At 37.5% G+C, this 12,776-nt stretch overlaps 1 protein-coding gene across 4 annotated transcripts in view; it reads right to left on the bottom strand.

The window, feature by feature from the left end:
• LOC308663688 (PH and SEC7 domain-containing protein 3-like) overlaps nt 1-12,776 on the bottom strand; it is a 162,027-nt gene that overhangs the window by 48,422 nt on the left and 100,829 nt on the right. The window lies entirely within an intron of this gene.

Genomic DNA, 12,776 nt, shown 5'->3' with positions numbered 1-12,776 from the left:
CCTCTCCCTACCGGCAGCACTATCTGTCAATTACTATTCTAAGCATCATTAAACTTGTGATACTGTTGACTAGCAAAGCTTTTTGACGGTTTACAACAGCAAAAAAAGAAAAAGCAATGTTACAGGTAGTTCTCAATTTATAACCATTCATTTAACAGAAGTTTGGTCTTACAACAGTGCTTAAGACCCATATTTGAAGTTATGACCGTTGCATGACTCCTGCGGTCATATGATCGCAATTTGGACACTTGGCAACCAGCTCACATTTACAATGGTTACAGTGTCCTGCTATCACATGATCAAGATTTGCAAACCTTCTCAGCCAGTTTCTAATAAGCAAAGTCATTGGGGAAACGGGATTTGTTTAATTATCATGTGATCCACTTAACAATTGCATGATTCACTTAATTAATGGCCACAATGATAACTAAATTAATAACTGCCATCACATAGGGGCTGAAATTCTGAACCCAGTTGTGTTTATAACTCGAGGACTACCTGTAATGTTTAAAATTACAATTACAAGACTATTTACAAAACAATGTTTTTAGGGACATTTGTAGCTACACTGGATACAAACTCAGCGCACAATTAGCTATTCTTACCTGGAGATGATTAAAACATAACATACCGGGCAGCAAGCAAGATTCTGATAAAGAGAGTGGCATTTTTCTTACTAAATTTGCATGGAACATGTGTGCATCAATGTAAATAGGGAAAGTTACTGCATTGAAATTACAGTAGCCTGAGAAATAAACAAGTATTCCCTCAACACCAAGCTCCATATATTAAAGCATGTGACTTCATAAATTATCTAAATAGCTTTCTAGTTGAGTAACTGCCCATTCCCACCATTAAAATTGTATCCACATTTTAACCATCCTGGGATCCGAATCATGGCAACAGAATGACTTGGAAGTTAATATAGTGTTCAAATTAGCAATTGACTCAAATTAATGGATTGGCAAAAACACCACTGTCCATAGCTACAAACATCTGTGTCAAACAATGGCATAAGTTACAACTTTGACCAACAATGGTCAATGCCAGTATAGAGCAGTCAAGTGGGGAACCTTAATTTGAAACTAAATATTTCTTGTGGGCTATCAACCAAGACCACAAAGACGTGGATTGCAATATTGTAGACAGTAAAGAAGATGCAAATATGCAAAAGGGGCTGAAAAATTAAAGCCTAGAACAGGCATGTCAAATTGCCAGCCTGTGGGCCAGATGCGTCATGCCGAAACTGCGCCCACCCCATTGCCGGCAATAGGGAAAAAGTCCTGATATGTTGCACGATGTCACGGGACGTCACGTGTTTGACATGCCTGGTCTAGAACAATCAGATAACATCAGGAAATGGCTTGGGCAGATAACTCCCTAATTCACTCAAGTATAAGAAGGAAGAAGAATAGCACATTGAACTTCAAGATTCTATTATAGCCGATCTCAGTGAAAACAGTTTTAACCTTCCTGTGGAATTGATTTCCGCATCTGTTCTACCCAGTGAGGCTGTTGGGTTATTAACATTTGTAAGGATAAAGCAACTTCCCTTATATGAGTGGTCCTGCTGCTATTCAAATATACCTTTTCAATTAGACTTTGAGACACAAACTTCAGAGTTTTCTTGCCTGTATTTTATCTCTATGATTAAGTTATAGCCCACACTCAGGACAGTTGTTCCCTATTTTTTTTCATATATGCAGAGCGTGAACCCATATTGTGACTGCAGGCCAAACCTTGTAAGAGAATCTTTAAAACAAGTCTACATCATTTTTGAAGTAATGTTGTGTGCTTGCCCAGCTGAACCAACAGAACCAATTCTTTTTAACAGGGATGGTGCTGAGATTGAATGAAAATCCTCCAAAGTATTAAGCATTATTCATTTATGGATTCTAAGCTCTTTTGAGCTCCTAAAATGTTTTGTTTTTTTTTTTGAGGAAGCTCACCCATTAAAAATATCTGTTTTAAAGGAAGTGGAACTGACAGTAGGTGCTAAAAGCTTGAAGTAAGCATTATCTAAAATTGGAGAAGAAAATTAATTATTTTTAATTGGAATCGTAAACGGTTGGCATTGCTAGTTTAAACCCCAGAGAATGGCTTTTGCTGACAAATATGTAGATGGATTCTTAAGGCCCTGGGAGCTCTTTCTGTTGTTGCTCTTTGAAGAGAGAGGAAGCTGTTGATCATTCATTTTTTATGTTTGGCTTTTACACCCCAACACCCTGGAGGGAAATACTTAGATAGGTGAAATCTCAGCATTGGTCTAATCATAGTTCTACTGAGGTCAAAACAATTTTACCTCAAAATTACTCTTAATGCAAAAGGGATAGCTAAAGCTATATTGGCTATGGTGATTAAACTGTTACCTATTCACAATGGGTTGGAATGAAAGGGCTACATTGAGTATGATGTAAACAATCCTTTAGGTTAAGCTCAATCCTGGATGAATTTATAGGCAGTCTCTATAGTTTATCAGCCACCAATGGTGAGCTGTTGCCTTCTGAAGCAAGCTGCATTTTCACTGATTTTGGAGCCTGGGGTTTCCTCTCATTCAAATACTAATCAGGTCCAAACCTATACAGATTTTTAATTATCACCCAATGTCAGCTATATTAGGTGCTGTTATCTACCTGGCAGGTAGTAGAAATCCCTAATTTATAGTTTGGTGTATTTAATAACAAGTCATACAGATATCCAATCATCATCCTATCAGATCTATTTGTGCATTCACAGTTTGTTATAATCTATGTTGTTGTTTTAAGCGTTTAGTCCTGTCCTCCATAGTATCTTGTCAAGAACAGCTTCTTCCGGTTGCTGGATGTTCAACTTTCAGATTTGATATTATCAAGCCATCGTTTTCTTTGCTTGTCCCTTCTTGTTTCACTAACCATTCCAAGCATCACTGCCTTCTCCAATGAATTTGCACGCATGACATGGCCAAAGTAAATCAGACGCAGTCTTATGATTTTAGCTTCTAGTGATGTGTCTGGTTTTATATGATTTAACACCTCTCTGTTAGTTACTCAGCTATCCATGGTCTATGCAATAATTTACACCAGCAGCACAATTCAAACGTGTCAATTCTTCTTCAATCAGTCATTCTTAGTGTGCAACTCTCACGCCCATACATCATTACGGGGAAGACTATTTGCTCTAACTAGCCTCAATATCTCTGCTTTTCCAGATCTTATTCATGTTAACCATTGCAGTGCGGCCTAAGGAGTAGAATTGCCATTGTGAACAATTTTGGATCCAAGGAAGATAAATTCTCAAACTAACTCAATCTCCTCCTTGTTGATTTTCAACATCTCATGTCCATCTGCAGCTCTTGTCATTATATTTGTTTTCCTGATGTTAAGACTCAATCCTACTTTTTCACTTTACTCCTTGATTTTTCAGATTATTTTTTCCCAGGTCTCCCTTAGATCCAGCCGATAGTGTTACATCATCTGCATACTTCAAATTATTTATGGATTTTCCCCTAATCTTCACTCCAATATCAGGCAGCTCCAGATCTAATTTCCACATGATCACTTCAGCATACAAATTGAACTAAAAACGGTGTTGCCATAAAGTGTTCTCACTCTTGCCTCCTGATTCAGTGCACAGGGTTCTGATGAGTCTGATCAGGTAGTTGGGACACTGAGATCATGCAAAGCTGCCCATAAGCTTACTAGGTTCTACACAGTCAAAGGTTTTTCTGTAATTGATAGAGCACATATAAAGATCCTTTTGATGTTCATATGCCTTTTCCATAATCCATCTAATATTGGTAATGTGCTCTTGAGTGTCACGCTCCTTTCTAAAGCCAGCTTGTACATCAGGTAACTCTTGATCGATGACATTCTGTAGCTCTCTTTGATGATTTTAAACAGAATCTTGCTTGCATGAGAAATCAGTGCAATTGTGCGATAGTTGGAACAGTCTCTGGTATCGCCTTTCTTTACCGATGGGATAAAAATGGATCTTTCCCATCCTGAGGTTATTGACATGATTGTCATCAACCATATGCCTTCCCAAGCCTGGATAAATGAGGAGGGTTAGGAAAAGCAAATCTCATCTCAACTTTATGGCAATAAATCAACATGACTCAGAAATGGATACCAACAGCGGAACTGCCAGGCCAGGTAGTAGCCTGCAATCTACTGGAGAAGAGCAAGAGCTAGCTTTTAGTAGTCAGAGTTTTTATGATGTTGTTGGAGGAAAGCCTTAGGGAAACCCAACAGTTATAATCTATATTGACCACAATGTAAAAAAGATGTTGGGACTCTAGAACGAGTGAAGAGAAGAGCAACAAAGATGATTAGGGGACTGGAGGCTAAAACATAGAAGGAACAGTTGCTGGAATTGGGTATGTCTAGTTTAATGAAGAGAAGGACGAGGGGTGACATGATAGCAGTGTTCCAATATCTCAGGGGCTGCCACAAAGAAGAGGGTGTCAAGCTATTTCCCAAACACCTGAAGGCAGGACAAGAAGCAACAGATGGTAACTAACCAAAAAGAGAAGCAACCTAGAACTAAGAAGAAATTTCCTGACAGTTAGAACAATTAACCAGTGGAACAACCTGCCTCCAGAAGCTGTGATTGCTCCAACACTGGAAGTTTTTAAGAAGAGTAGTCTGTAGACAGCCATTTGTCTGAAATGGTATAGGGTTTCCTGTCTGAGCAGGGGGTTGGACTAGATGACTTCCAAGGTCCCTTCCAACTTTATTATTATTGTTGTTGTTATAACTGAACTCAATATCCATGTGTTGAGAAGGATGTAGCTACCTCTCACAGCTATGTTTGCTCTTTCTCCTCTCCTCTCTCTCTCTCCCTCTCTCAATATATAATATAATCACTAATGATCGATTACAATAATGTTATCAGCCATGAATCTATATGCTTAAGAATGTATTAATATAAATATGAATATAATCAACTCTCAACACATATTCCTGCCTATTAGCTGCATGATCCAAAAATCTTTACCACACCATTCAGACACACATACTTAACTTTATTAATTCTACCTTCACCGTGGGTCAGTAGGCGACATACATTTCTTGACAGTTATGAAATCCCTGAAGTCTTTCCAAGCAAACTTTTAATTCATATGTCATCACAATCCTCAATAAACTAATTTTGATTACCATTGGAAAGCGTACAATTACTTTCGTCAGAGTTGGCACAAAGAAAATTTGCTGTATATCTGCAATGACCTATTGTTTTTAGAGCTTTTACTCAGTATGTGAAGCTCAGTATTTTTCCATTTCTATGTGTCCTTTCAAACTTTCAAATCTAAAAAACTGAAGTATTTGTAAATATTTGACGGAGCTGCCCAAACAAGCACGGAATACATCTTCATTGGAGTAAAATGAGAAAGCCAGGTATAAACGAGGAAAAAAAATCAATAAATTATCCTAGTTGGTTGTACGGTGAAAAATATATTATTTAAGTGACTAGAAATCCTGAGCCCTTCTATTCAGCAGAAGGCTTTTAAGCCCATAGATCAGTCTGAAAAAGAAAAGTCTTACTGGGCCAATAAAAGGTAATTAAATTTTACTTCATATATAACCTGGAGACAATGGCTTCTGCCCTGTCCTTTTAAACAGTTTTACTTAAAAGATCCGGAGGAGCTGGAGGAGGAATAATAAAATTGTAATTATCTATTGAAAAGAAGGTTCATATATTTCTTAACTTTTCTTTCTTTTACATTTCTTTCACTTTTTTATTACTTTTTCCCTCTTTTCCCCCCCACTTTCTATTTGTCTTTTATTTTATGGAACTAACTCTGAATAAATATACATTTTTAAAAAGATTGGGGAAAAACCCATCAAAATTTGGGGAGGGCAGGCTGACCAGACCGTATACTTTCTATATAAACCATTTCAGCCTTAGGCCCCAGCTCCTCTGGTTTTGATTGTCCAAATTTGATAAGCAGTTACCTGTGTGTGTAGCATATATTCCATTCACATTATTATAATTTTTTAAAAATCCTTCTTCTCAAGTCTCCAATTTGTTAAATCACTTTATACAGACTCCAAATAAAATAATAATGGTTTTTCTTGGACTGAACTGTTTCAGGAAGGACAACGATGCTAGTTAAGAATGTTTCTGCATGTTCGGAATACAAAGGAATAAGCATTTTGTTGAATTTTAGAAAGCTCCTCACTCAAGTTGAAATGATTTATATCACAACCGTACTTTGGCTGCTATAGGGAGGGGAGATGGAAATCAAGAACTAAGCAAAGTCTGCCTTGAAAATTGCTGTAGCTATGCTATAATGATCAAAACAGTATATTTGTACTGAAGTACACTTGAAGCACAACTATAGAATATGATAAATGAAAATAATTATATTGCCTTTTTCATCCATGGTTATAGTCACCAAAATCCAGCCGTCTGAAGTAGCACTAATTCCAATAGCAGACATAGGAATGAATAGATATGTTTCATATGCTTTAGTGGATCTCATTCTGATTTACAGTTTGTTCATGCAAACATTTAATTATTAAGGATTTAATCATCATTTTTTGCTGATGGATTACTTTTTCTTAAAGCATCTTCATCACTTTGCATAACCTTTCTGTGGGTTAGTTAAATTGTATGCCAAGAAATGCTTAATTCAGTTTCCTAAATATGCTTCCTAAATTGCACAAATAAAAAAAATGAGATTGTAAACTGGCATGTATCACTCTATAGGGCTGCTACTTTTAAAAATCTCTAAGGTTTTGCAAATTTTCTCGTGTTAAAAATAATAATTAGTATTCATTTACTTTCTACAGTTTTTGCTATTTAGCAAAACAACAAAAGTTTACTTGTGGCCCATTATTTTAAATCTTAATCACCTCTCTGGTTTCTGAGATTTCACAGGACATTAAGTATTTTCAAACATTTCATAGCAACTACATGGATTCTTGGAGGAGGAGGAGGAGGAGGAGGAGGAGGAGGAGGAGGAGGAGGAGGAGGAGGAGGAGGAGGAAGAGGAGGAGATCAAAGTTGTTTAAAGGAAAGTGAATTCTGAAAATATCTTTTCCTCAAGACTTTTATGGAATCACAGTACAGACAGTCCTGAACAAAGGCAAGGAATTGATTAATCCATCAGGAGGATAGTATGAGTGACTAGCGATATATGAAATTAACCATATTTGTAGCACTATTAAAACTGATATAAGAGAGTAAGGGACTTTAAATATTTACATTTTAAGGAGGTGTTGGGTTTCTTTCTTTTAGAAGTTTGAGCATTTTACCAACCAAGAGCCTACATATGTGATGATTCACAGAATAAAATACTTAATTCATCACTACTGCTCCTCAGAGACAGGTACTGCTAAAATTGCTCTCATCATGGCTAAGAACAGAAGCTGCTGAGGGAAAGATCTCTGCATATGACTACAGGGATTATTTATAAAGATCTGATAGAAATAATCTCCACCAAGGGCTTCAATGAAAGGAGAAAAATAGGGTGACATTCAACATCACCAACTGTGAAATTCTGTGAGGCAACAATGGGTCAGAATAGGGCATATCTTACATCTGCAGTGCTTTCATTTTTCCATTTACTAATCACATACCATTTAGGAATCAGATATGCCTAAGTCAAAATCCTGAATTCCAGCATTGAGAGCAATACCAGCAAAGTCTTTATTTTGTCTCTGTTCATGACTGACTTCTCAACGCTGAGACTGGAATTCCGGCTTGTTCTTTGTGAGCACAATATGTCCTTCACGTGGTATGGACCAAGGTCTCCCCTATCCAGGAGATGGGGACCACATTCATTCAGTGTCCTACTCTCTCACTCACATACCAATCCAACTGATGAGGCAATTTGATGCCTCTGCCTGTTAGAAAGGATTTGATGCTAACATTGGTTTAGCTAAACTGAGCTTAAGCATAAGTGTCAGGAAAAAAGAAGGCAAAAAGGAGGCGTTTTTCCCTGTTGTTATTTTGGCAGTTTTAATGAAACGAAGGGGAATTCAGATAGCTGTCGTCTGTTTCCAACTCCATCCTAACTTGCTGTGCGCTAATTCTTTATGTATCCTTGATTTAAGTCATATACCTCTCACACCTCTTGAAAAAGATAATATTTATACAACTTATCATGTTAATGAAATCTACAGGAGAATCTTATGCTTAAATACATTCAGAACAATCCTGAATTGCAGAGGTCAAATATAAAGTCTAGGGAAGTAGGACTTCCAATTGTCTAGCCATCATTGTCTTGGCAAGAAGACAAAAATATATAAACCAAAAGGAAAGACAGAATGTTTTGATGATGCTATATTTCCTTAGGTGGATTCCTTTTTTTTTTTTTAAAAAAAAGGCAGCACCCTTCCACAAGAATGTTCTGCTGTTGCCATTAAAAAGATGTTTCCAGAAGGGAGGGGAAAAAAACATTTTATACATACTCCAATACAGCTTTAACCCTTCAATCCTTAAACATATACACTTCAACCATTTTGATTCACTAGGGAAAACATGATGTGAATGCCCACAGATATTCCATCTGACGTGTCTGGAAATATCAGAAGCAAAATATAGCAGCCTTGTCCGAAGATAAATAGCACATGAGAAATGCATCTGAATCTGTTTTCTTGTACTCCTTTGAATAATGACCCAGGTTCCACAGAGGGACCGTGAAGAAATCAACATGCTAGAAAGAACCAAAAGGTTTGCAGAAAAATAAAGTAATCTTCTAAGAAATGGGCAGTCTGCCCAAAACTCCAGCGATGATCAAGAGAACTCCATAGTTATGTAGCTCAGTTTCTCAGATGTATGGAACATTGGCTGTCAAATAAATATAGACAATCGAGGCAAGGAGGTAATAGATTCTTCAGTCTGCCCTAGGCTGTTGGTCTGCAGCTGTCAAAATTTCCAGTTACCCTGGACAACAGCACTGTGTCTGGGAATTCCAAAAATGGTAGTACCAATATTTTTAGAGCAAGACCCAATTACCGCTTTCTGAGTTCAAATCATATTGTTACCTCCATTTAAAATTGATTTAATCTTATTTTAATTTTATACCTTGCGTGTTGTTACTGTTTTAATTGCCCTGTACATCGCCCCTGAGTCCTTGGAGAGGGGCGGTATATAAATCTAATAAATAAATAAATAAATAAATAAATAAATAAATAAATAAATAAATAAATAAATAAATAAATAAATAAATAAATACAAAAACAGAAAACAGACCATTGCTTTATACAACAGAGGCAGTCCCTCAATTCACAAACAAACAGTTGCTAATTGCTCCATTACTCCCAGGATATGCCCAAATTACCCCTTAGGTAATTATCCCTAATTTAAGAACCACCGTTAATAGCTTTTCTGATAACTACCTTTCTTCAACCACAGCACCTTCTAGATACCTGGGCTTCCACTCCAGAATTTTCTGCAGTGTCAGTACAGGACTGGGAATTATGGAACTATGTTGTTGTTGTTGTTAGCTGCAAAGTCGTGTCCGACCGATCGCAGCCCCATGGACAACGTTCCTCCAGGCCTTCCTGTCCTCTACCATCTTCTGGAGTCCATTTAAGCTCACGCCTACTGCTTCAGTGACTCCATCCAGCCACCTCATTCTCTGTTTTCCCCTTCTTCTATTGCAATCTTTCCCAGCATTAGGCTCTTTTCCAGTGAGTCCTTCCTTCTCATTAGGTGGTCAAAGTATTTGAGTTTCAACTTCAGGATCTGGCCTTTTAAAGAGCAGTCACAGTTGATCTCCTCTAGGACTGACTGGTTTGATCGCCTTGCAGTCCAAGGGACTCGCAGGAGTCTTCTCCAGCACCATAGTTCAAAGGCCTCAATTCTTTGGCGTTCAGCCTTTCTTATGGTCCAAACTTTAAAGAAAATTTTAAATATGTATTTTTGTGTGGATGAATGCGAGAACAATCCATTGTGGTGTAATGGTTAAGGTGTTGGAATAAAAGCAGGAAGACCCAAGTTCTCTTCTTGCGTTACGCATCAAAGTCAGCTGGATAATTTTGGGCCAGTCACTTTCAGCCTAAAATGGAAACCAACTGTCAACTATCTACCATGCTGTATTGGATCACATAGGAAATGAATGCATATATGTTATGATTTTTATTTTTATTTAGTTGTTTCCCACCTTTATTATTTTTACAAATAATTCTAGGCAGCAAACATATCCAACACATCTATTTTCCCCACAACGCAACCCTGTGAGGTGAGTTGGGCTGAAGGAGAGCGACAGGCCCAAAGTCACCCAGCTAGCTTTCATGGCCAAGGCAGGACTAGAATTCGCAGACTCCTGGTTTCCAGCTTGATATGTTAACCACTGACTAGTAGATTCCAGCTCCCAGAATTCCCCAGTCAGCCCAACTCACCTCACAGGGTTGTGTTGTGGGGAAAGTTGCCAAGATTGGATGCCTCTGATTTATACGAAAAAGTGAGGTTTCAAAGCTTTGTTTCTATATTACTTTTTTTATCAGAATGCTATGCTCCATTCATTTGTTGAAATAGATTGATCCATGAAAGTTTGTGCAACAGCAATAATAAATTGACCCTGTATTAATATATTTCCTTCTTTTCTTCAGGATATATACAATAATCCCAAATTTCAGTAGTTCAGAACTCACACTGGTATATCCCGTCCTGTTCTAAATATATGTTACTAACATGAGACAGGTGTGGAGGTTGGGAAGGAGTTGCTATTTAGAAGACATTTCTTCTTCTATATCTCTCTCCCTTTTAGTAATTCATTTCTTATCCACTCTCAAAGTACAAAGAGTAATATAGATGGCCCAGGTGGACAGGGATAAAAAAAGAAACTATGTCACTGAATGTTTAAATGACTTTCACCAGAGTATATTGAAGGTCAATTGTCATTCCCTCCCAAATTCAACGTATATATTCTACCAGATGATATTTTATATTGGCTCAATGATTTAATTGTTTCATTATTTTATCTAAACTTTAATTATTTTGTGTTTCATTTTCTATACTTTATAATCATAGACTTGATAAAGTTTGATGTAGGCAGAAAAAAAGAATCATCTAAATAGACCCATATAGAATTTCACTAAATTCAGTTGGGTAACTTACCCAGACATCATCAAACCATACATCTTTAGGATGCCATATGCTACTTTTCTTCTGCTGCTGCAAAAAATTGAAGACGTCTACCTCTCTGGGACATTACATGGGATATTAATCTGCTGTGTGAGTGAACAGCCCTGGTTAAAAAGTACGTGTTTGAAATGACATCAAATGATACAAAAGTTTCGTCTGTGAGGAATGACATCTGGTGTTGTTATGATACTGAGTGATAAGCATGTGTGAATCGGGTTAAGCAACAAGATCAGCATTGCAATCAGCCAGTTTTGGTCTTCTCTCAGAAAAAGGGGTGGGGCCATATCTGGTGGCACTTAATTAAAGGATATTAATGTTGAACACTGCCTTATTTTGACAAATCTGTGATCAATCCAGCCCACTGCTTCCGATATTCACTGGCAAATCCTCTGCAGAGTTTCAGAACAAAAGTCCTTCCAGTTTACTTGAAGATCCTGAAAACTAGAGTGAGACCCTTTTCCTTCAGAAAATATGATCTGTCTTTAACACATACTGCCTTTTTTCCTAGGAATACTTCTAAAATTTGAGTGGAATCATTTGAAATCCACTTTGGGGGAGGGGGGTGTTCAGTCACCCAGACAAACTTGCTAAGCTTCAGTTATCAATAAGATTCACCTGATTAAACTGTTCAGTTGCTGCAAACTAGATCTTGCCACAAGATGTAGACATTACCGTACTATTTATTTTTACTCTAATTACACTGCTTGGTGGGTGAAGAATTCACCAGCAAACTGAACATCTACGATCATGTAAGCAACGCTGAGAACTCCCATTCTTTCACCTCCCTGCAAGGGAGCAAAAAAGCTTTAATGTATTTCTTGAAGAATTACAATAGAACGATTACAGCAATGTTACAAATGCCTACAGTTCTCCAAGATTTTGACCCCTATCTTATCCCAATTTGTGGGCTTCTGATGTAAATAGACCTTTTAGAACATGGCACTCGGATGGTAGTATCAAACCCAGAAGGAGAGAACAAATGAAAGGAAAGAGAACAGGTGCATAAACCCTCTTGCATATTTAGAGAGCATTAAGAGCATCTCACTCGCAATGTTGCAGATTCACAGGTTATGGCACCTCCGTACTAGCATACTTGTGAAACATTAATAGCATGGTGCAGTGAAAGGGAAGAGACAGATGGGAGAATGGTCAAACTGGGAATCAATCTCTTTAAAGATATCCCAATTATACGGACTAAACTCTTAAAACCGTATATTGTTGCTTTTAAAAGAAACAACACACACACACACACACACTTAAGCTAAAATGAACACACTACGACACTTTATAAGCACTTCAAGTAGCTCCTGAGGTAGGTAGATGGAGCCAGCTTCATAATATCTACGGTGACAAGCACAATACAGAGATGACATTTTTTTAAAAAAAAATCCCCATTCATATGAAAACATACCAAATGTAAAAATGAATGCTTCATAGCAATATTGAGCCCTCTGCTATAAAAATACCACCTGAATCATACAACCCACTCACACAGAGCCATACCAGGGGAGAAGGAAAAGGAATCTCCATTCAGTATATGGAGGATTTTGGTATATACATGCCGGAAGGGATTTATTTCCCTCCCTCTGTCACCCACCCACCCACCCACCTACAAGTGCAATGCAATGCAATGCAGGTACGTTTTGTGAGGCACTCTGAAAAATCTATTTTTTAAAAAAAATCTGACATCCCCCTTCCAGGTG

This window comes from Vipera berus, assembly GCF_964194415.1.
Source record: "Vipera berus genome assembly, chromosome: 2".
Classification (NCBI taxonomy): domain Eukaryota; kingdom Metazoa; phylum Chordata; class Lepidosauria; order Squamata; family Viperidae; genus Vipera; species Vipera berus.
The sequence above is the reverse complement of the archived record's forward strand: the minus strand, read 5'-3'. Positions and strand labels throughout refer to the sequence as shown.